Source organism: Sarcophilus harrisii, chromosome 5 (assembly GCF_902635505.1).
Source record: "Sarcophilus harrisii chromosome 5, mSarHar1.11, whole genome shotgun sequence".
NCBI lineage: Eukaryota > Metazoa > Chordata > Mammalia > Dasyuromorphia > Dasyuridae > Sarcophilus > Sarcophilus harrisii.
In genome coordinates, this window is record NC_045430.1 from 231,673,742 (window position 1) to 231,698,640 (window position 24,899).

A 24,899-nucleotide genomic window follows, 5' to 3' on the forward strand; every position below is an offset into this window, starting at 1 on the left:
TGAGGGCTGCTTATCCACCTCCCGTGTCCACCTGATTCTTACCTGCGGCCAGAAGAAGCTGTAGCATGTGCAGCAGCCGCATCCTGGCAAAACCATTTCCAGGGGTCCTCAAACTTTTTAAACAGGGGGCCAGTTCACTGTCCCTCAGACTGTTGGAGGGCCGGACTATAGTAAAAACAAAACCTTTGTTTTGGGGGCCTTTAAATAAAGAAACTTCATAACCCTGGGTGAGGGGGATAAACGTCCTCAGCTGATGCATCTGGCCCGAGGCCGTAGTTTGAGGACCCCTGAAATTTTGGGCAAACAGGCTAAACCAGGTTGAAGGTAATCAACGGACTTCAAACCCACTGATGAGTGAAGGGGAATACCTATGAAGATATCTCGGTGGAAGGGGCAGATGAAAACAATTTGTTCCAATAGCCGTGAAGGCAGGTGCCACTCAGAGCTTGATTGGATATCAAAGATGTCAAGATGACCCATTGATCCTGGGCCATCACCATGGATTTTGATAACTCTAGAAGACAGAGTGAGGCTGAAGACTTTGTTCAACTCTGACTCACTTAAATCCAATTCACATGTGAATCAAGACACCACCCTCTAAACAAATGAGGGATGAACAACAACAACAGATTTGGCGAATTCAGCAAGAAAAGGTAGACTTTTCTAACATTAAAAAATGCCCCCTTAAAAATAATATTTAAAATCAGGTGTGTGTACACATAATACCTATCATCCATATTGATCTCATTGTGTCTACAATCCTTTCTACAACTCTGTTAATTATATACTGTTCTGTATGTTTTAATTATTTTCCCAAATTACCAGAAGAAACACCTTTCTGTGATGGTTTTAGCTACCTGCAAATCAAAGATGAGAATGGAGGCACAGTTCTAAAATGGAAAATAGAATTCTCTTCTTTATGACTATAGAGCTCACTCTTTTGTCTTTTCTTTGGAAGTTAGTCAAGGAGATTTAGCAAGGGGGAATTAAGATGAATAACTAATCACATGGTAAGGAGAGGATGTTATAGTCTCAAATCCAAATATAATCCTTACTGTAAAAAGTGAAATAAAGACACTCAAATTCTCAGAAATGACCTTCCAAGATGGAAAAAACAAAATTTGATCAATCTATGTCTAAATTCTAAAGTTCAATATTCAACTAAATTCAAATTTAGCTTTAAATTATTAATTAATATTTTTTTTACCTTCAACTTTTTTTTCTAGAGAGACAGTTTAACATAGTGGGTGCTGAGGAAATTGGTTCAGATCATGCTTCTGAAATTTACTAGCTTTATCACCATGGAGAAGCCATTTAACTCTGAATCTCAGGCAATTCCATAGATAGATGACAGATAGATAGAGAGATAGATAAAGAGATAGAGAGTGAGTTGTGTCCTAAGTAGTGAGAGATTATCCACATAGACAAATCACTAGTCAGCAATGTAAGTTTTTGCTTAGGCTTACTTTATATGATATTCTGATGAACCTGAAAAGGTCCTTGATGATAGTGAGCTATAACTTATAACCCAAGAGGAACATTAATATTGTGCTGAACACTATGGAGATCATACCAGGTGATAGATAAATAATAAAGGCTTCTCTGAAGCTGCCTAATTAAAGTTATTCCTCAACAACCTGATATTTTCAGAGGCAGCTAGGTGGTCACAGTGGATAGAGTCCTGGGCCTGAAGTCAGGAAAAAATACCTGTATTCAAATCTGGCCTCAGACACTTATTAACTATGTGACTTCTGCCTCCACTATCAAATGGAGAAAATAATTAGTATCTATCTCCCAGAGTTGTTGTGAGGTTCAAGTGAGAGATGATTAATAAATGCTTGTTTCTTTCCTATGGTCTATTATATATGTGTAAATATTATATATTTCCTGGAGGAACAAGGTTCTATGATATCCCCAGAGAAATCTTTTCACTGAAATAGACAGCTTCAACTGAAGTTTAGTCAAGTGCTGAAAGAGAGGCAAAAACTGAGAGGAATTTATCATCTGAACCTGGAAACAGTATTAGTCTGTCTGGGTTTTGTGATTCACCAGAAATTGCTTCCTCATGTCAGATTCCTATTCGCTTCACAACCAGTCAGTTAATATCCTTCCTTATTTGGAAACTCTTACAGCCTTAAAAAACAGTCTACTAACTCTAATCTGTAGAAACACCTGAACTGTGAACACAAGGAGAACAGAATTAGCCCCCCTGCCTGCTTCTCAAATCTGACAGTGTGGACCTTCCTTCCAGAGCCAGGCCACCCCAGGAACCTAAACTCTTGAGACCACTCTGAGCATCACAAGCAGTGCACATGCTAACTGCCAGCTATCCTTATTACTTCCCTGCAAACTGGGTTCTCCATGGACTCCTGACTTAGTAAGCCAACTGGAACTGTCCCTGCAAGGCCTGCAGGGCACTGGCTTACAAATCCAGCCAGGAAGAGCAAGCTCCAGGAAAAACATCATGATGTAAGAGGCAATTTTGCAACTGGGATTCGATCCAGCTTCCAGGTAAGACATTATTTAATCCATATTTCTAAAGACAAATTCTCTGGCTTAGATTTTTTTTTCTTCAGCTAATATATATATATATATATATATATATATATATATATATATATATATATATATTCAACCTGAAAACTAGAGTAACAAATTTCTAGCTATGACGGATTTCTTGGATTGTAGATCCTATCTCATAATTCAATCATTATTTTTAAAAGGTATAAGGAAGATTGTCAGGTTATTAATAATGATGTCACTTTTACAAGGAAAAAAAGTGAGCCTCTTTTCACAGTAAGAAAAGGAATTAAAATAATGTGTACTTAAGACAGGCTGGTGTAATAGCCCCAAGCCTCCATAATTCATAGCTTTAGCTAAAATAATAATATTTAATCTTTTCCCCCTTCTCCCTAAAAATGTCTCAGACATAAGTAGAAATGAGCTCTGTACTTAGAGTATTCATTGATTTGTCTTAAAACATCAAAATTCTATTAATTCTTCTGATCAAGAAGACCTTATTTTTTCTTATTGACCATGTGGCAGGCATTACATTGGGTCACTTAGTCAGTCAATGTGCATTTATTAAGAGTCTACTGTGTGCCAGGCAATCAATTCTAGAGAACCACCCCTAAATGTCTTAATTAAAAATTCATGTGATAGAAATTAATATAATATAAAAGCTTTAAAGCTTATAATTAAAGATAGTTCTGATACAGGTGAAGCATAAAGGAAATGTAAATGACTGGGGCCACTTTTTAGAAAAACAAGAATTGAGGGATTAATGAACAGGTCCAGATAAGAAAAAACTAAAGGCTAGTTTTGTGTTTTGTTGTAAGAAAGGGGAGAAAGTCAAAGAGCCACATCAAAAACTGAGTGGCGCCTGGGGCTATTGGGCTGCTCTTTACTAATTAGGCAGGGAAGGCTTTGTGGAGGAGTTGGTTTTTAAGGAGCTGCTTTTTTTTAAAGAGAATTGTAGGTGGGGAGGGAAAAGTCCACTGTGGGAAGGGAAGGGTGAATGGAGGGAATTGGAGGGGTTATGATTAAAAAGAGATTATCTAAGAGTTTTCCTGAAATGAGGGGAGAGGTCAAGCTAGGGATCAAAAGACTAAAGGGAAGAAGTTGCCTGAGGAAGCATTCTGTAATAGTTCTCAAATTTGCTTCCCCCTTTCTTCTATTGGGAAGGGAAAAGGAAATAATTAAATTGTATTTTATATTTATATTATATTTTCTATGAATTAAGTGATTTACAAATATTATCTCATTTATAAATATCTGAATGAAAATATTATCACAATCACCTTATTATCTGTTTTGCAGAAGGTAACTGAGGCAGACAGTGGTAAAATAATTTTGCTTATGGTCATGGAACAATTGACATTCAATTGTTTGAGTCATATCTGACTCTTCAGGACCCCATTTGGGGTTTCCTTCGCAAATTATTGAAGATATTTGTCATTTCCTTACCTAATTCATTTTATAAGAGGAGGAAGTGAGGCAAACAGGATTAAGTGACTTGCCCAGTATGAGGCTGGATTTGAACTCAGGAAAATAAGTTTTCCTGACTCCAGATCGGTCATTTCGTACAGAGTAGGCGCTATCTACACATAGTGGGTATTAATACTTGCTTGCTCCCTTCCTCTACCCCTTTTCCTTCCCAGCCAAGTGTGTTTCAGGCCCAGATCAATTCTCCCTAACACTAGTATAATTACCTACTGCCTTTCTGCCATCTTCAAACATCCATCTATTACAGTGCTACAGACGATTCTTCCCAATGGACAGCTCTGATCACATTAAGCCTATTTCAAAACCTTCCCTTGGCTTACCAAGTTCAGAACTAAATCCTTGGCCTTTAAGTCCCTTTGCAACTGACATCATCTGTGTCTCTATTTTCAAGGTCCATCCTCTGCTGTGAGTTGCCTTTTTTGTTTTGTTTTTTTTGGTGGGGGCAAGATGGGGTGGACAACTAGGTAGTAGAGTGGATAGAGCCCTGGGCCAGAGTCAGGAAAATTTGAGTTTAAATTCAGTCTCAGATACTTCCTGTGTGACTCTGGTCAAGTCACTTAAACTCTGTTTGCTCAATTTCTTCCTCTGTAAAAATGGGGATAAATGTTTGTACTTCCTTCTCAGGGTTGTCATGAGGATGAAATGTGCTTATCACAGTTCCTGGCACAGAGAAAGTGTGTTGTTATGTTTATTAATTATTACTTTAACTAGATACAGAGACGCTCATTAACAGTAAGTAGGTGACTTGGTGACAATGCAAAAATGCCCTTTCTATCCCGGAGGGACCCCCTTCTGTTTCCAAAGTGACAATCACAGAGGGTAGAAATGGGGATATAAGGTGCTAAAAACACACAAATTTTAGATTGTATATAAGTATGAATTTGGTTGATGATACTCTAAACGTGACAACCTTGTCTAGTGAGTAGATAAGTCACCAGTGGGGGACTGAAGCATATAATTAATTCTCACTCTAAATGGAAGCAGAATACAAAAGGTAGTAACCAGTTAAATAGAAGGATGGTTTAGGGGTTCTTCTTGGAGTAGTAAATAAAGGAAAGAGGGGGTATCATAATGACATCGTCTTCCTGACTTCAGATCTAAGGCTCTTTCCACCGATCCATCTTCTGAGTCTCAATTTCCTCATCTACCAAATGAAATGATTGGATTTAATTGGACTTCCAGCTCCAAACCTATAATTATCTGAGGATGATGAGAATGAGTCAAAAGACAATGATAAACATCATTTCGTGAGATATTTGATGTATTGACTATTAGGAGCCAAAAAGTACCACCATGGAAATAATTGCAGCTTATCTCTAGCATCTGTTACAGGAAAGGCATGGAGAGGTGGAGAAACTATGAAGAATTAAATAAGTAAATCATCTTTTATTTGGTAACTTGGGTTGCAAGAAAAAGAGTAGGTGAGATATGGTTCAAGAAAGACTTGTGGGTTATCCATAAGCTTTATGCCTATATGTCCTAAGTACCTTTTATAAGAACATAATCAAAAGAAATGTCTTTGACTCTGCAAAAGACATCACTAAAAAAATTTAAAACTGATTATATGTTAACAGACAGGGAATAGCTCTTCACTGATTAAGACTCAGTCTCGAATCAGTTCCCTAGTAAGACCACAAATTGGTTAGAACAAAGACAAAAAACTGAGGCAAAGCATTTTTTAAAAAGTGGTATTGTTTATAATTAAGACAACTCCAATTTGACTTGCCTTAAGTTTTTGACACTTAAAAATAGGAAAAGGACACTGAGATCACTGATTATACTTGTTCCAAAGTGCCTATTGATCTCTTTAGCTTCCTTTAAGTCGCAACTAAAATCTCGAATTCTATGGGGAACCTTTCTCCACCTGCTCTTAATTCCAGTGCCTTCCCTCTGTTAATTATCTCCTATTTATCCTGCACAGATCTCGCTTTGTATACAGTTGCATGTTGTCTCCCTCATTAGATTGTAAATTTCTTGAGGGCAAAAATTGTTAACCTCTTTTTGTATCCTCAGAACTTAACACAGTGACTGGCACTTGATAAATGTTTATTGATCGATTGATAGATCATCAAATAAGACTGAATCAAAATTTAGTGCTGGACCATAAGGTTATTTGTTTAGTCCCTATATTCTACCAGTAAGAAACCTGATACTAAGATATGATAAGTGACTTGCTCCAGATCACACAATTCACACCTACCAGAGTTGAGATTCGAACCTATCTTCTGACTTCAAATCCAGTATTTGATCAGAGATCTTCACCTTTTGTTTGTGCGCAGATTCCTTTGGCAGTCAGCCTATGGATGTACCCTTCTCAGAATATTTTAAAGGCATGAAATAATATACAGACTTACAAAGAAGGGCAATTATACTGAAATGCAGGAATCAAAATATTTGATTAAAACACACACACTGAAAGGCCCCAAGAAGTCCTGCCCTAGATTCTCAGTCTATTGTTCCATCCATTAAATTATAGTCACTTGCTACTAAGTGAATTTTACACTTCATATTTTTCTTCTTTAAAAACTGGCAGCGCATGTGTGGTATTTGATTAACCACAGTAATCGACTTGACCAGAATACTCCATTTCCCATTTGTTCTGGATTAATGGGAAGCTCTTGGCATCCTTTTGCCAATATAAAGCATTTGATTCCAGCCCTTCCCTCATTCACTAAATGCTTACCTCAGAGCTTCTGTCCCCTTTCTCTTTGTACTAAGCCCAGCCCTTATCAGTATTTATTCTTGGCAAGAGATGGAAGAAGAAGATAAGAAAACCCTGCATTTTCCCAAGTTCCTCTCATGCCCCCTTATTCTCCATTCATTACCTGGAATTTGGCCATTTTTCCCCCAGAGATGTTAGAGGGTTTGTGTTTTGTTTTGTTTTGTTTTGAACAAAATAGGCCTTTCATTTACACACACACACACACACACACCTTTTGAAACCTTCCCATTTGCAGAGTAGTTTTTGTGCTCTGAGTAAAACCAAGGTAGAGAAGTCAGACATTACCTCATCTGGGTGTCAGTCACATGAGGTTCACTGTATTTACTTTCCTTTAAACACTGCCCAATCTGCTGTCACGGACCCTTTCCTGATCAATTATGCTGGGCCATTTGAACATACATCAGATCCTTTTCAAAGGCAAACTTATCACCAGATCTTACTTTGCCTCCATAATTCCTTGACCCTGGTGTAAGGAATACATCATGCATGAAATCTGAAATAATAGGATTTCTTTTTAAGTAATTAAATGTTTTCACTTTTTAAATGTAAGGATTACAAATTGGAGACAGAGCCACCCAGAGTTTACCTGTGTGGGAACTCAATGCATCATTCATATAGAATAATATTTTAACAAGGTTACTCTATTACTTCCCTGAGCTAGTGGGCTGCCATTAGACCTAACAACTTCAGTTTGGTCTGGATTTGGGAAAGTGAGTCTTATTTGTACAAATGTTAACTCGATTTCATTGCTGGTTTCTTGACTGAAGGTGTCTGGAAGAGGACTGCATGGGGGAATTTTGAATGAATGGGGCCCCAGAAATAGTTATGGGTCACATAAAAATATAAGTCATGGGAGGGGGGCTGGTGAGAGGAGCCAGCCCTCCAGCTGGGATCCAGGCATCCCGAAATGACCAGGGAGCTCGAGAACTTGGTCTGAAGTTCCCTGCAATCAGAGCCTTTGCATTCTCTCCCTTTAAATTCAATCACTGCGTTTTGTTTTGCTTTGCCTTTGGGAGCCAGAATTCCCTGGAAATGTGCTCACGTTCAGCCCTCCCCTTGCTCTGTCAGTGTCTGGATGTTACTTGTCAGTACATGCTAACTTTCCTTTGTCTCTTTACATGCTACCATTTGTCTTTTTTTCTTTTTTTTTCTCCCCCTCAGATTCTTAAGGTAGACTTTGAAAAAACCGACTGGTAAATTTATTTTAAAGGGCACTGAAAGCCTAAGGTGTTATCACTGTTCATATAAATCACAAAAATGACTATGAAAGGCCAGTTAAACTGCAGTTAAGTCCCTTGCAGCTGGAGATAGTTGGAGTGATTTATTTACCCCCACAGGTCTGTCTCCCTCTCAAAGCCGCTCTCCCTCCCTTGCCTCCCCCGGCAAGGCCCATCGGCTTTGCTGGTTCCACCATGAAAATCAAATCTCTGTGCTTCCCTGATCTGAATGCAGCAGGAAGGCACCTGCTTTACCTATGAAGACTCTTACAATCATTGTTATACACAAATATTGTGGCTGGTAAAAGATGGAATGATTGAGGAGATTCAAATTTGCAAGCGTATGTCTTTATTAAATAATACATGCACTTGCCCAACAAATCAGGGTCCAGTCCTAAACTGAATCTGGCATCCTACACGTATATAGACACATCTATCTATCTATCTATCTATCCATCCATACTTCTATCTATCCATTTATCTATCTATCTATCCATCCTTCTATCTTTCTATCTACACACATAAAACACATATATGTATGTATGTATACACATATATAATATATGTATTATGTATATAGACAGAGATAGATATATGTATGTGCACACTGCATGTGTGTACATGGATGGGAGTGTACATAGATGTATGTACATGCATGTGCATATAAATATATAGGTACTTGCACATGTATTCACACATGCATCTCAGTACCATTATATCCATTCACGTGTACTCGCATGTACACACATTTATGCATTTTTAATCGAGATAGGTTATATATACATGTATACATATCTACAGACTTCTACATGAATATGGGTCTATAGGTCTATATTTATACCTACATATAAATATATTATATAATATGTACATTATCTTGTCATCTCATTTGACAGGTCTCTCCTACTCTCCTAAATCTTACGTATGTGTTAAAAGGCACTTATAAAAAGCGAAAAAGGAAATGTTATATAACAGTCGTCCTGGAAGGAAGGTTTTTCCCCCTAGAATTCAAACAGAAAATGAGGCACAAGCAGATTAAGCGTCTACCCTGACATCAGTCACAGTGGAACTTGTAAGGTGAGGGCAAGGAAAGTGGGGAGGCCTTAAATGATCCCAGTTTCTGGGGTGGAAGCTTGACAATACACTTTCCTGTCTCCCTTCAGGCCAATAAGCAATATTAACTCAGAAATTAATGTTGCTATTACATTCCAATAATAAAGGTCACTTTCAGTAATGGGGGAAAGGACACATTTGCATAGACTGCTTGCAATTTCTTTGTCCAGAGGACATCATCATAGTTCCAGAGGCATCTTCACTCAGGACGATTGTGGGCCCGTTATCACTTGCACTGGTCCTGTATCTATATTCCGTGTCACAGTTTTAAAAAAATATGACTGTCAACTCAAGACAGGTTTGCATTACTAGAAAGGCCACCGGACATGGGGTTTCTTTTCTTTTATTTTTTTCATTAAAGCCATTGTTTAAATAGACAATGAACTCTTTCTTGTGACCTTATTCATATTTTTTATGCATCCTAATGTTAAAAGGGGAAAGGGAATAGGATGTCTTGGGTTGCATAAATTTGCCTAAAGAAGGATAAATTTGCATTTTGAGTGTTCCATTTGTGGGTTTCTGTTGGCAGCTTACTTAGGACAGTCAAAAATCACCTGTTTTTGAAGCAGGTTTAATGAAGAATGTGCCATGAACTCTTTCTCTTATAGAATTTAGGGATAAAATAACTGTTGGATTTTAGGCTTTTAACTAAAAGCTTGATTTATGTACACCTCCCACTAACTTCATTTCACTGCTTTTATCACATGTTAGCCCCATGCTCCACCTTTTTAATGATAATGGTTTCCTGTATTATAATAACAATAATAGCTAACATTTATACAGCTCTTTAATATTTGCCTCCATCATGTGAGGTGGACCCCTGGTGGGTGACCTTTAGAGAGGAAACAGTTAAGAGTCCCGTGGGAGGGGCAGGCATAAATGACTTGCAATCTACATAATATCTGCATTATTTCATAATTAATTAATTATAGCATTATTAATCATAATATCTAACATTTATATAATACTTTAAAGTTTGCAAAATGTTTTTAAAATATTATCTCGTTTGATCCCTCACAATAATCTTGGGATGCAGATACTATTATTTTCCTCATTTTATAGATAAGAAAATGGAAGCAGAAAGAGATGTGTGATTTGCCCAGTGACAGACATTAAGTATCTGAAGACTATTTTGAACTCAGATCCACTGAATCCATGTGTACTAGCCCTTCTATTTGAAGGAGAATACTGGAGAATATGAGTCCATGTTTCCTGTCAAAGTGAAAATTTGGGAAAGACTATCTGCAGACCGGTAAAGATTTCCTCCTAGTAAAAACAAACAAACAAAAAAACCATCTTTTTTGTTATGATTTTGTAAGCTATGACTGAGAGAGACTGAGAGAGGAGGGCAAGAAAAAGCAAAAATAGGAATGGCAAAGAATTAAAATGTTTTTTCTTTACGTAATAACTGTTACACTTGAAAATGAAATATAAAGCTGTGTAATTATAATGATCAGGCTTGGCCCTAGAGAGCAGAGAAAATGCACTCTCCTCCCCTCCTTTCAAAGGTGGGGGATTATGGGTGCGAAACTGCATATAATTATTCAGTCTTTGTTGATACACTGGTTAGTTTCTGTGAACAGCTTTCTCTCTCTTATTCTTTGTTACAGGGGCTGGGAAGAGAGGAGGATCAGATTTGAAAGGGAAGGTTATATAAAAACAGAAGACAGCAATACAAATTTAAAAATGAAATCTTTTCCTGGACCTAGGTTTATTTTTCAATTAATTTTGCACATCAGTTAAAAAAACAAACAAACATCTAGCAGCCTACAAGAAGCATGTCACCCCCATCCATGATGTCTTCTGTGACTGATACCCTCATGAGCATAGATAGCCTAGAGAAGTGGTCTTAATTTGTCCCTTCCTGCAGCCTAATTTATTTTCAGTCTGACAATTTTACTGAGTCATTTTTCATTTCCCATTTTAGCTAATGACAAAAGAGAGACAAATAGGTGGTGATGATTCAGTTAAGGCCCAAGAAAGGACTTCCAGACAGACAATATTGGCAAACTGAGCTAAGGGTTAAGAAGAAAAGTTGGTTGAGAAGCAATCTTCCCTGGATAACCTTAAAAAGGGTGCAATACAATTTGATTTAACTCCTCTTGGGAGAGAAGTCCAGCCAAGGATCTTTGGATTCTATATTATGAAATCTTTAAAATTGGATCAAAACCTTTTTTGCTTTTTGCTCAAAAGTGTATGAATATAGATATATATATTTTTTTCTAAATCAACAAGCATTTATTAATCACCAACTATGTGCCAGCCACTGGGTTAGGTGCTGGAGTCAGCCCATTAAACCCTGGAAAGAGCACTGGGTCTATAGTCTGAGGACTGAGCTGAAGAGCAGCCTTTCCCAGAGATCCACCAGAAGGAAGTAACACAACTCAACACAATTCTTCTTGAAGAATTCAAGTCCAAAATGAAGAGTCTTTCTCAGAAATTTACAACCTCTGTCATTTAACTTCCCAGGGATTCAGTTTTCTCATCTGTAAAATGAGGCAGTTGGTCCAGACAACTTATAGGTTCCTTCCAGAATGAGATCTTTAATTCTATTATAAGGTGGTTGCTGTTATTAAGATGTTTCAGTCATGTTTGTGTTTTTGTGACCACATTTGGATTTTTCTTGGCAAAGATAATAAAGTAGTTTGCAGTTCCTTTTTTGGCTATTTTACAAATGGGAAAACTGAGGCAAGCAGGGTTAAATGAGGGTTATCTGAGGCTGGAGTTATACTCAGGAAGATGAGTCTTCCTGATTCCAGGCCAGGCATTCTATCCACTGGGTCATTTTCTTTTTTGTAAGATAATTATACAAATGTGTTATTATACAAAGACAGAAACATATATATATATATATATATATATATATACATATATCCATGCATATGTATGTACATACATATTTATTTATATCTATATAGATGTAACTATGTAGATATAAATATCTATACATACTCATTCATATTCATATTTATACAACATATGATACATTATATACATAGTAGATAACATACACAAAATAGAATATATTTATATTTACCTTAATCACTATATAGCTATATCTTATTCAGTCATTTTATGCTGCATGCATGAGGACATACCTATATTTCGCATCTAGATATCTATAGATAAAAATACTACTACTAACATAATGCAATAGACTTAGCTATAGATTCATTCACTCTTAGTCATTCTATGCTGCATGCATGAGAATATATCTATATTTATATCTATAGACATCTATAAGATGCAGATCTGGATCTGGATGTATCCTCACAGACAGGAAATGACATACTTTTGAAGAGACTAACATATAATTTTGACCAGTTTTATGATCGTGATTATGTCTTGGAAAGTCAGACTTGTTAATGACCAGAACCCAGGCAGTAAGAAGAGCAGAAATGGGAGTTTCCAAAAACAGGAATTCTCTTTCTGGCTATTCCACTGTGTGATCCTGAGCAAATCACATACTCTCTACGAGTCTTATTCAGCAACATTTATCAGCTCCTTGTTAGGTATCAAGCCTTGAGGATAGAAAGAGCCAGGTTGGTCATTATAACTTGTCCAAATGGAGAACTCTAAGGGGGAATCCTTCCAGACCTGTGTCATTTTTCTTTCCCTCCAGTCTTACCATTATGAAGGAATACACACAGATGATGATGTACATGTACACACATTTGTAGCCTTGGAGCAAGTTAGGGCTGGCCATCCTGCTACATATATTACATATACATACTGCTCTTTGAATAGTAACACATGATCAACTTCTCAGCAATGGGATGACTTAAGGCAATTCCAATAGACTTGGGATGGAAAATGTCATCTGTATCCAAAGAGAGAACTATGGAGACTGTATGCAAAGTGAAGCATAGTATTTTCACCATTTTTTGTTTGCTTTCTTTTTCTTTCAAGAACTTTTTTTCCCTTTTGGTCTGATTTTTCTTGTACAACATGATAAATATGGAAATGTGTTTAAAAGGCTATATATGTATAACCTATATCAGATTGTTTTCTGTCTTAGGGTTGGAGAAGGGTAAGGGAAGGAGTGAGAAAAATTTAGAATACCAAGTCCTACAAAAATGAATGTTGGAAAAAAAAAAACCTTTATGTGTATTTGAAAAAATAAAATACTATTGGGGACAAAAAGAAAAGTAACACAATGGGTATTTTTCTAAGAAAGATACCCTCTAGTTAAGAGCTCATTTTTCTGCCAATGTCACAGGATCAACTCCCGATTTGGTTAGTTTGAATGTGACCACAACTATTATTCCTTCTGGACAATGACTCTGTAGTGGATAATTTTATGCTTGCTATATTGATGTTAGTAAATTTCTCACTTGAGTTTTGAGTTTTCATATTGGGAGTGTGGAATACCAGCTATGGTGATGGACTTGGAGTCAGGAAACCCAGGTATTTCCTAGCCATGTGAGCATGGGTAAGACACCTAATCTCTCCAATCTTCAGTTTCCTCAGCTATAAAGTATGGATATGCATGCCTCTAACAGAGTGATTTAAGAACCAAACGAGATAATAGCAAATAGAAAACCCTCTATATTATTCTCAAAAGACCTACTGAGTGCCATAATCTATTTTGGATCCTTCAGGAAAACTTGAAGCACCACTTTTTCAAAAGACCTTAATATTAGTGGAACTAGTGATTTGCTTCTTAAGATATATATATATATATATATATATATATATTTGTGTATGTATATATATATATATGTATGTATGTGTATATATATATATATGTATATATAAAATAGTTTTTTAAAGGATGGAGGGGGGGAGGAGTCTCCTATTCTGATGCACTCATCTGTGTAGGAACATACTTTAGCACCATGAGACTGATCTGGAATCACGGACTTGGAGAATGTTAAATTTTTATGGGCTTTGGGGAACATCAAATCCAATCATCCCCATCCTCAGAAACTCAGAGAGGGGAATCAGCTTGCTAAAGGTCACACCACAAACTCATTAGTTAGTGGTGAAGTCTGTGTATGTGCCCAAGAACTTTTTAATAAAGAGAAATTCAGAACAGTAGGGGAAACACAAAATTGCCATTTTTTTCCATGTGAAGTCAATCAGCTTGAATTTTATCCCTCTAGCTGTTAATACTCTCTCCCGATATAAGATATGTAATAGATGTTTGTTGGTTTCAGTGTATTTCCCCAGTAGAATAAAAGCTCCTTGAAGGCAAGGACTATTTCATATTGGGTTTAGATTGTCACAGGCACTGTGTAACTGGAGATATATGTGCCTAACATAGGGTTTTGACCAAAGTAGATAGACTTTGAGAGCATCAGAGCTGCAGAGATCCATCCCAGGGGGCTTGCTTCCTCCTCCCCAGTGAATACTTCCCTCCTAAAGCATGCTGTCTATTTTCCCCAGCTCATGGGAAGTTCAGTCATATAGAATACTTTGGCAGGTATATTTTTAGTATGGGAATCCCAACTTCCTCTTCAACATGATCAAATAGCAAAGGACAGGCAGATGCAGAAAGGGAAAATCTGCCTGCCATGAGAGAGAATTTACTCTGCCTACTGACAGGAAGCATGTCTGCTTTGAGCATTCCCCCAAATTATATGAAACAATTTATTCAAAAGAGGTTTTCAAATTTGTGTGACTTCCCACCAAAAAAAAGGTTGCAGTGAAAGTGACTCCCATTCATAGATGAGCATCCACACAGCTTCTGCTGTTAAAAATATAGGATTTTTGTACATTACCAATGACAAAGTGCTTTGGCTAGATTCCCCAGAATTACCCATCACTCAGATCTCTTTTAATCCTTAAAGATGAGCCTCAAAACAAATGCTAGATGTCAGAGACAGGGGACTCTTTCAGAAGTGACATGGGACTTCTCTGCCTCTGACAAGCTTTACTGCCTCCAATGGAGGTGACAGGTTTGTCAAGAAGTTAAACTGCTCCCTTCAAGGCTTTCTTGCCATTTTGAATTTGACAGTGAATTCACTCATTTGTTTTCCTTATCATATATTTATCCATTTACTTTACCTATCAAACTTCTACTACTTTCAGGCTGACCTCTTTCTGGCATTGCCCAGGATTACAGAAAAAGGGAAAATAAAGTAACTCCAAGTAAAGTAACACTGCAGAAAATTAAAAAAAAGTAAAAGTAAAAAACTTTCTATTTGTCAAGTTCTGATGGCTCTCAAAGAGTCATTATATATAATGGGATTACTGGACATCTCCTCCCTCCCATTTTAATTTTTCTTCCTTCTTTTTTTCTTGTACAATATGCCAACTTGCTATTTGGGTACTTTTTTCTCTTCCTTTTCCTCCTTCTTTTTCCTCTTGTTCCTTCTTCTTTCTTCTTCTCATTCTTCTTTCTCTTTCCTCTTCCTTTTCTTCTTCCTACTTCTTTTTCCTCTTCTTTTTCTTCCTCTTCTTCCTCCTCCTCCTCTTGCTTGTTCTTCCTCTTCTTCCTTCTCCTTCCTTTTTTTCCTCCTTTTTCTTCTTCATCACCAACAGTCAATATTTGTTAAGCACCCAGTATGTGGCAGGCACCATATTAAGCACTGGAGATACAAAAAGGTGAAAGACAATTCCTGTCCTTAAGGAACTTACAGTCTAATGGGGAGGACAACATGCAAACAAATATATACAAAGCAATCCATAAATAGGATAAATAGGAAATAACAAATAGAAGGAAGGCATTGGATTTACGAGGGATTGGAGAAAAGCTTCATGTTGAAAGTAGGATATTAGTTGAGATTTAAAGGAAACCAAGGAGGTCAGTGGTTGCAGTGGAGAGGGAAGAGCATTAAGGGCATGGGAGAGTGTCTTATTCATGGAACATCTTAGAGGCCAGGGTTACTGATCAAAGAGTATATGCCAGGCAGGATGATGCAAAGAGATTAGAAAAGTGGGAGGGGAATCAGCTAGAAAGGGCTTTGAGTGCCAAAAGGAGCATTTGTGTTTTAGGAAAATCATTTTAATGGCTGAACAGAGAATGGATTTGGAGTAAGGTGAGACTTGAGACAAGCTGACTCACCAGCAGGCTATTGCAAAAGGCCAGGTCTGCTTTAGAGTGATGGCAGTGTCAGAGGGTGAAGAGAACATTTTTGGGAGACGTTTCATTCAAACAGTCCTGGCAACAAATTGGAATCAAAGGGTTAGAGACAGTGAGGAATCCAGGATGATTCTTAAATGGGAAGCCTGAGGAACTGGAATGATAATGTTGCCTCTACAATGACAGTGAAAGTAGGAATGGGAATTTAAGGGGAAAAGATAATGAGGTCTGTTTAGGAAATATTGGGTTTAAGATGTCTTCTGGACATTGAAGATTGTGAAATTGATAGAGAGATTGGGGCAGGAAAGATAGATTGGGGAATTATCAACATAGAGATGGCAATTACATTCCTAGGAGTAAGTGAAGCAGTATAGAGAAGAGAAGAAAGTCTAAGACAGAGCCCTGAGGGAACCTACAGCATGCGGATGTGACCTGAAGGGACATCCAGCAAAGAAAATAGAAGAGAGATCAGATAGGGAAAAGGAAAAGGGAAGAGTAATATCCCCAAAACCAAGACAGAAGAGAGTATCAAGGAGGAGAGGGTGTTAAAGGCTGCAGAAAAGTCAAGGAGAATCAGCATTGAGAAATTGGGATTTGGCAACTAAGAAAAAGATCATTGGTAACTTTGTAGAGAACAATTTTGGTGGAATTATAAGGTAGCAAGCCAGATCATTAACTAACGTTTATTCAGCACTTTATTATTAAAGATGTAGTTCTTATTATTATAGAATTTATTGTGGAATATAAAAAGAATATAGATCTTTATGATTATAATTAACAACTAGCATTTATGTAACATTTTTATTATTATTTAAAGAAAATTTGATAGTCATAGAATATATTTTAAGATTTTATTTCTATTAAATTTATTAATTACATTTATTTAATTTCCTTCCCCTTTCTCTTACTAATAAAGTATTTAAAAGACATCATTAATAAATTAAATATATTATTAATAGCTAGCTTTCATGTAGCATGTTAAGTTTTGCAAAATACCTTACATACATTATTTAATTCATATTTAGATATACTTATCTCCCTGATTTCTTGAAGAGAAAAAAAGATGGTTGTTCAATCTTTCTGTTATCAGTCAATATGCATGTATTAAGCACCTGCTATGTGCCAAATCCTGTATTTAGTAGTAAGGATACAAAGAAGAGCAGAAGCATCTCCCCTTCCCTCAAGGAGCTTACATTCCCATGGAGAAGTAGTTGTTGTAGGGACATATAATGTATAATCTCAGAAATAAGGTATTATATCTTGAATTTAACATATACTTTAACATATTTAACATATATTGGACTACCTGCCATCTATGGGGGAAGGAGGGGAAAAATTGGAACAGAAGATTTTGCAAGGGTCAGTGTTGAAAAACTCCCCATGCATATTTTTGTAAATAAAAAGCTTTATCATAAAAAAAAAATAAGGTATTAATAGAAGGGATGGAAGGGGGCAGGAAGTGGGCAGACCAAATATTTATCAAACACTACCTGCTAGACTGTAGAATATCAGTTTCAAAAATAACATCATTTTGTTGAGCTCACAAGACACATGCAAATGAAATAGTTAAATCATAAGGTAGGATAGCACCTAATCAAATTTGGTTAACACTTATTAAATGAATACTACGTGCAAGGCTCTGTATTTGGTGCTAACTAGAAAAAAATAAAAGTAAAACAGTGCAAAAACAATTCAAAGACCTTATGTTTTTCTTGGAGATGCAACATGCCCACAGATAATGAAGTACAAAATAATAGGAGACGGGAAAGAGAACAACTTGGTGTGGCTGGAAGGGCAGGGGAATAGAAAATCCAGAAAGGCTTTCTGTAGATTCAGAAGGTGCCATCTGGGCTGATGACCAAAGAAAACAAAAGATTCTAAAAGTCAGAGGCAAGGAAGAACATTTCAAGCAAGATGCACCACCTGAGCAAAGACTTGATTGGCTTATGAATAGAAAATGTGATAAAGTAACAAAAAGACAATGAGTGTGGAAGGAGCTCAATAAAGGAGCTGCATGGATTAGAGTGGTCATCCCTAATTTTGTGGGAAAGTTTGGATTTGGCCACTGAAGAATGACTAGGATGTAGACATGCAGAGCGGCAAGAGGGAAGGCATTCTGATAAAGGAAGAACAGAGGTAGGGAGGGACAAACATCTAAGCGAACCACAGAACATTAGAATTTTGAAGCTGGGATGAATCTTGGTGATTATGACATCACTACCCATGATGTCTTGATAAATGAATAGAACGATGTTCTAACAGTGAGATATTAAATAGTAAAGCCAGAAGGACAAATATGGAAAGAATAGCTAAACATTTACAATATGAGGTGACTTTACTTAATGATTTATAACAGTGGAGCCAAAAATGTCTAGCCTCTTCTTTTACAGTAAATCAATTCTGGATAGTGTTTGAGGCTAGAACCATAAACCCTTGTTTATCATATTTATTTCATCAATTTAAAGCGATAATGTGGTGTAATGGGTAAAGAGCCAGCTTTGGAGCCAAAAAGGTCTGAGTTAAAGTCCTGTCTGGCTGTGGGACCCCCTCAGTGATCCAGGCAACTGTCTGTTGTTAGGTCCAACTCTTCCTGTCTTCATCTGGGGTAGTTTTGGGAAAGATACAAGAGTGATTTGCCATTTCCTTCTCCAGAGGAAACTGAAACAAAGGGGGTTAAGTAATGTGCCTAAGATCACACAGCTAGTAGGATGGATGTGGATTCAGGTCTTCTTGACTCCAGACTTGGTGCTCTATCCATTGCATCACCTATCTGCTCTATAATCTGGAGAGAAGATGCTGACAAGAATTGGAAGAGAATGCTTCCTCGACCAAGGTGTTTTCTTTACCAAAGAGATCCCAGGTCCAGATCCAATCTCATTCATAAATTCAGATGGCTTGAGAGTCTATTTTCACATCAATTTAAAATATGACTAAAATAGTAACATCAAGACACATTTTAGTTTCTTAGCTTTGTAGTTTTGAAAAAAGAGGTAGAGAGGCTGTTATCTGCCTAACATCAAACTAAATGAAGAGTCAATGTTTCAGATCTTATATATACAATTAAGTATTGGTAAAGTCTGCTAAATAATAATGGCTAATTTTTACATGGTGCTCCCTATGTGCCATGAACTGTGTTAAGTGCTTTATGAATATTTGATAGTCACAACAATCCTGAGAGGTACAGTTATCCCCACTTTTTGACTGAGGAAACTAAAAGAAACAGAAATTTAAGTGATTTGCTCAGACTCACATAATAATTTCTGAGGTTGGGTTTGAATTCAGGTCTTCCTGAAACCAGACCTGAAACCAGATCTCTACCACCTAGCTAAAATGCAACAAATTATTAGGCATGTTTTCATATGATAGGACAATTATTATTGCATTCAATATTTCCCTGGACCAGTGATTTAATCCAAGGAGATATTTCTTCCAGTAGAGCACATCATTACCCATCCATACTCTCTTCTTATTCTGTGTGATATCTGTCCATGTTCTCTCATAAATCCACCAAAGGAAAGCCACCTAATGTGATAAGGTTTTCCTTTAGGTCTCAGGGCTAAGATTATAGAATTCAGAATTGAAGTGAACCTTAATGATCAATGAATCAAGCATTTCCTTTTACAGCTTAGAAAATTTGAGTATTGGAGAGTGAAGGTGGCTTGCTTGAGACCAGAGAGAATAAACAATAGAACCATAATTGGAGCTCAAATTAAGATGAGTTTTTCTTTACATTGCATGGCCTGTCTGTTACCCTCACTCTAGCTACCTGATTGGTTTATTTCCTTGCTCAATCATACTTTTCCTAGATGACATCTTTTTAAAAACAAATAGCTTTGTTTTCAAAATATATGCAAAGATAGTTTTCAACATTCACTCTTGCAAAACCTTGTGTTCCAAATTTTTCTCCCTCCTTTCCCCTTACCTGCTCCTCTAGACAGCAAGTAATCCAATATATGTTAAACGTGTGGAATTCTGAAATATAGAAATATTTCCATATTTATTATGCTGCACAAGAAAAATCAGATCAAAAAGAAAAAAAGAGAGAAAAAAAGCAGGCAAACAACAATAACAAAAAGGTAAAAATACTGTGTTGTGATCCACATTCAGTCCCTAGTCCAGTTTCTGGATGCAGATGCCTCTCTGCATATCACAAGATTATTGGGATTGACCTGAACCACCTCACTGTTGAAAAGAGCTGTGTTCATCAGAGTTGATCATTTAATCTTGTTGCCATGTACAGTGATCTCCTGGTTCTGCTCACTTTACTTAACATCGATTCATGTCAGTTTCTCTAGGCCTCTCTGAAATCATCCTGCTGGTTGTTTCTTACAGAACAATAATATTCCATAACATTCATATACCACAATTTATTCAGCCATTCTCCAAATGATGGGCATCCACTCAGTTTCCAGTTTTTTGCCACTAAAAAAGGGCTGCCACAAACATTTTTGCACATGCAGGTCCTTTTCCCTTTTTAATGATCTCTTTGGGATACAGGCCCAGCAGAGGCATTGCTGGATCAAAGGATATGCACAGTTTGATAATTTTTTGAGCATAGTTCCAAATTGCTCTCCAGAATGGTTGGATTAGCTTACAATTCCACCAATAATATATCAGTATTTCAGTTTTCCCACATCCCCTCCAACGTTCTTCATCATTTTTTCTTGTCACTGGATGACATCTTTAAACCAACATTTTGCATGCAAATTTTTACTCGTACATAATATGTTAAATCCTTCTGCTTCCCCACTGACCAGAGACTGACCAGTCTTCAAAGAGATTGGACCAATAGCAAACAAGACATCCAACAGGTAACTATGAGAAGCCAACCTGAACCAGTGGAGAGAAAGTGGGATTCTACCTCTGAGTGTATGTCCAACCTTCTTTCTTCTGCACTATAGTCATGCCTCCTTTGTACCTATATGTATATCAGGGATATATGGTGTATTCAGGAAGTTCTAGCACCTCTGGTGTGAGGGTTTGCCAAGCCCTTTTCAAGACTGCTCATCACCTTTTAGGACCACCTGATCCATCCGCCTTTCATCCATGGCTGCAAGAAACCATAGCATATACAGGAGTCACACCTCACGGTCCATTTTGGCAGCTGAGCTAAATCATATTAGGATAACTGATGGGTGAGTTACAGGGTTTTTACCTCAAGCATGTGAAGACTTCCCTAGCAGAACAGAAGGATAAGAACAGTTTGTTCCAACAGCCAGGAAGATACAGGCATTGTGTGGTATAGAGCTTGGTCAGACATTGAAGGTGTCAGGTTCCTCTGTCCTGATTGCCAGTGGTCTTGACTTTTGTCTTGACACTGGACTTTGAGGACTCTCGAGGACAGAGTGAGGATGACCACTTTGTGCCATTTTGTCTCATGTAAATCTAATTCATGTATAATTCAGACATCACCCTGATCATCACCCTGAGATGTCATTGATCCTCTTTGAAAACAATTGATAAACAACATCAGGGATTCCACTAGATTCTGTCCTGAAGGAACCTTCCAGCTTGAAAATGGTAATGAAGAAGAACACTCAAAATGTAACTTGGTTGTCTGCTCATACCTGAGTCATGTTATCACTCAGGTCCAAATGGGATCAGAGAGAGATAAAGTGTGATTACCTAAGGCACAGTACTGATCTTCAGCAATATGGTGGAATGAACAGAGTCCTTTTCAACTTTCTACCTTCCCCTTTGAAAGTTTCAAACCATTTTCTTCTCTCTTTGGTATCTTCTTTCCCCAAGGATGAACAATATCTTCATAAACAAGCTCCACCATCTGATGCATTAAAAACCTTGCTCTCAAGACGAATATCAGATTCTCCAACTGCCCAACTTCTAGAGTCTAGAAAAATGTAAACGTATTGAAGGTAGGAATTGTTTTATTTTTGTCTGTGCCTTAAACACCTTGCACAAACCAGGCATCTGATAAATGTTTGTTGAATTAAATTGAACATAATACCAGTGATCTACACACTAGTGATTGCCTCTTGAGCGTGGAGCTTGCATGTTTTGCTCTCTCTGTAAATGAGGAATAAAATATTTTATATCTTTTCCAAGGAATTTTGGAATTGGTATATAGCAAAGGTCCTTAACCTAGGCTCTGTGAACTTATTTTTATAAATGTCTTGATACCTCAATTTCAATATAATTTATTTATTTTGATTTATGTATTTTACTTTGTGTATTTAAAAACATTATTTGGAGGACTATAGAATTAAGCACCTGATCAAAGGAGTTCGTAATATATAAAAAAGACTAAAAATCCTTTTAAAGGCCTTTTCTCTATGCTACAAGTATAACTGAAGCTGTCAGATGCATGTAAGCAAGCTACGAATTGATTATAAATATAGGACCACTGGCTCAAACTGTAAAGTGTAAAGGGCACAGCTTTTTCCTTTACCAGTTGACCTTCACAGAAAGAGGGAGAAAAGGGGAAACTTTTTTTTTCCTGTATCTGTAATAATTCTCTAAGGTGTAATGATATTCTATGGTCCATCTTGATTTGTGACCTTGTAGCAGCTTAGCTGGTTAAGAGACAGGAAATCAGAATTAATTTCTATTATCTAGAGGCCTGGCCCAGCTCATGCCTTTTATAGGCCTTGCCCACTTTCTTCAGAATTCCAGTGGAACTCATTAAAGATACATTGGCCCTAGCTCCACTTGAAGAAAAAAAAATTTTCCCCCAGAAACTTGTTAAGGTGAAATTCTAATTCAAGGCTTTCCCTATTTTCTCCCACAGGACATTTTCACTTCGTTGTGTTTACATTTTTGGCTTACATTGAAAGACAACCAGTTTAGCTTTAAGGAAAACAAAAACCCAAGTTTTCTCTGGGGTTCCCCCTTCCCCCTTTCACTTTTCCCCTCCCCTCCCCCAAGTTAACACGAAGAAATAATGCTACATCTGTATGGGCTAAACCTGTAGTGCAGGTTTCTGTCTTTCTCTGTCCTTTCTGTTCCCACAGATCACAAGAATATTTTGCTCATGTGTGCTACATAGGCAAGAGATGGATCCGGGTTAACTGAGCAACTCCACCAAATAACTAGAAATCAAAGGAATGTAAGAGGTTTGGGTCAGGGATTTTTTTTCTAACTTTTCTGTATGTGTCAGCATATGGGTGGAACAGTCACGCTTCAAGCCCAGATTTCCATCCAAAAGGGGAGGGAGAGTTGGGTTCACTGGAGAAGGCATATAGATAACCTTTCATATGCAATCTGTAAGTAAACTCTGGGATAGATTCTGGATTTCTCATCACCCCTGATGTCTTTTCATCTTTTACTCCCCTTCAAAAAAAAAAATCTGAAAAAAGAAACAGTTCAACTGCAGAACTAATGCAAACTAAATTAAAACAATAAATCAAATACAAAAACCACAAAGTGAAAAAAGTAGAGAGAGATGAAAAAGAATGAAAAATTAAAATTCATTTTTAAAAACCCTAGTAAAATCACAGAAGTTTACTCAATATATGTATGGTTCTTTTTTACTTTTAGTATTATAGATTTTTAGCAGTGTCATTTTCTCATTTTAACTTGTTTTAAATCAATGAATATATTATCACTATTTATTATTAAGATGAAGATAATGATGATGAGCTAAAAGGGAGCTAAACAGCTCCATGGCTACTAGTGCTGAACTGGAGTTCAGAATCTGAGTCAGAAAGACCCAACCTCCAATTCTGCCTCTTGTCTCATTTAATATCTTTCAACCTCACTTCCCTCATCTGTAAAATGGGACAATAGAAACATTTATCTGAGTAGAATATGGTGAACACGAAATGGGATAATATATGTACAGGGATTTGCAACGTTCAAAGCTCTATATAAATGTTAGTTGTTTTTACTAGGTGCCCATTACACACCAGACACTGTTCTAAGTCTATATTTTGCCCAAGGATCAAAAAATAGAGTCTTTCCCTTCAAGGAGTCTTTGTTCCATCATGCAAGATGTGCATATGTGTGTGTGTGTGCATATACATGTATGATATTAGAAAGACCATTGGCTCTGGATTCAGAGAAATGGGGGTCAAGCCTGCCTCTGATATTTATATGTGACCTTATGCAAATCCCTTAAATTCGGAGGGTATTTTCTTCATGATAAGATAACTAGATGATTTCTGAAATCCTTTTTTTTTTTTAGCTTGAGGTCTTATGATCTTAGAGAGGAAGCAAGGATGCTTGGTGGGGCTGAGGCTGGTGGGGTTCTTAGAGAGGAGAGAGAGCATTTCCATCATGGGGGACAGAGGACAGAGGGGACATAGTTGTGTGTAGGTTTATACTACTTTGACATGACAATTTAATAGTATTATCTATCTATATTTTATTTTTAATACTATTTTTCTTTTAAATCGTATTTTCTTTTTTCATATTACATGTAATCTACCTATATTTTAAATGACCATACTTTCCTTTTATAGAAATAGTAATCACATCAGTCATATACATATTTATTCATAAGATCTTACAGTAGGATGTAAGTTGTTCGAAAGAAGAGACTGTTTTGTTTTTCTCTTTATATCTTCAGAGTATAGCAGTTTCCCAAATATAGTAAATCCTAACCAAGTATGTTGAATTTCTGTTAGATTGTTTAGTTTGGTATCCTACTAACTTCTACCTGGTAAATGCTAGTAAAACAAGAAGTCTGCTTATGTTAAGTGTTGTCTCTCTTACATTCCTCAAGTGTCAAGACTATTTGACTTGCTTTAACTGGAAAACTGAAATTTAACGCAAAGCAACAAATGCAGTAGATGTTCATTGACAATGACCTGAGCCATACACGGCCATTAATGGTCATCTTGACCTTCATATTTCTACT

The 24,899-nt window shown here is 36.9% G+C and overlaps 1 long non-coding RNA gene across 1 annotated transcript; it reads left to right on the forward strand.

Annotated features, from left to right (window-relative positions):
- Window positions 1-763: 763 nt before the first annotated feature.
- LOC116419467 lies at window positions 764-23,463 on the forward strand. Its single transcript, XR_004229794.1, has 4 exons — window positions 764-1,010; window positions 2,252-2,511; window positions 21,833-21,957; window positions 23,053-23,463. It is a non-coding gene; the product is annotated as an uncharacterized LOC116419467 (long non-coding RNA).
- Window positions 23,464-24,899: the final 1,436 nt, after the last annotated feature.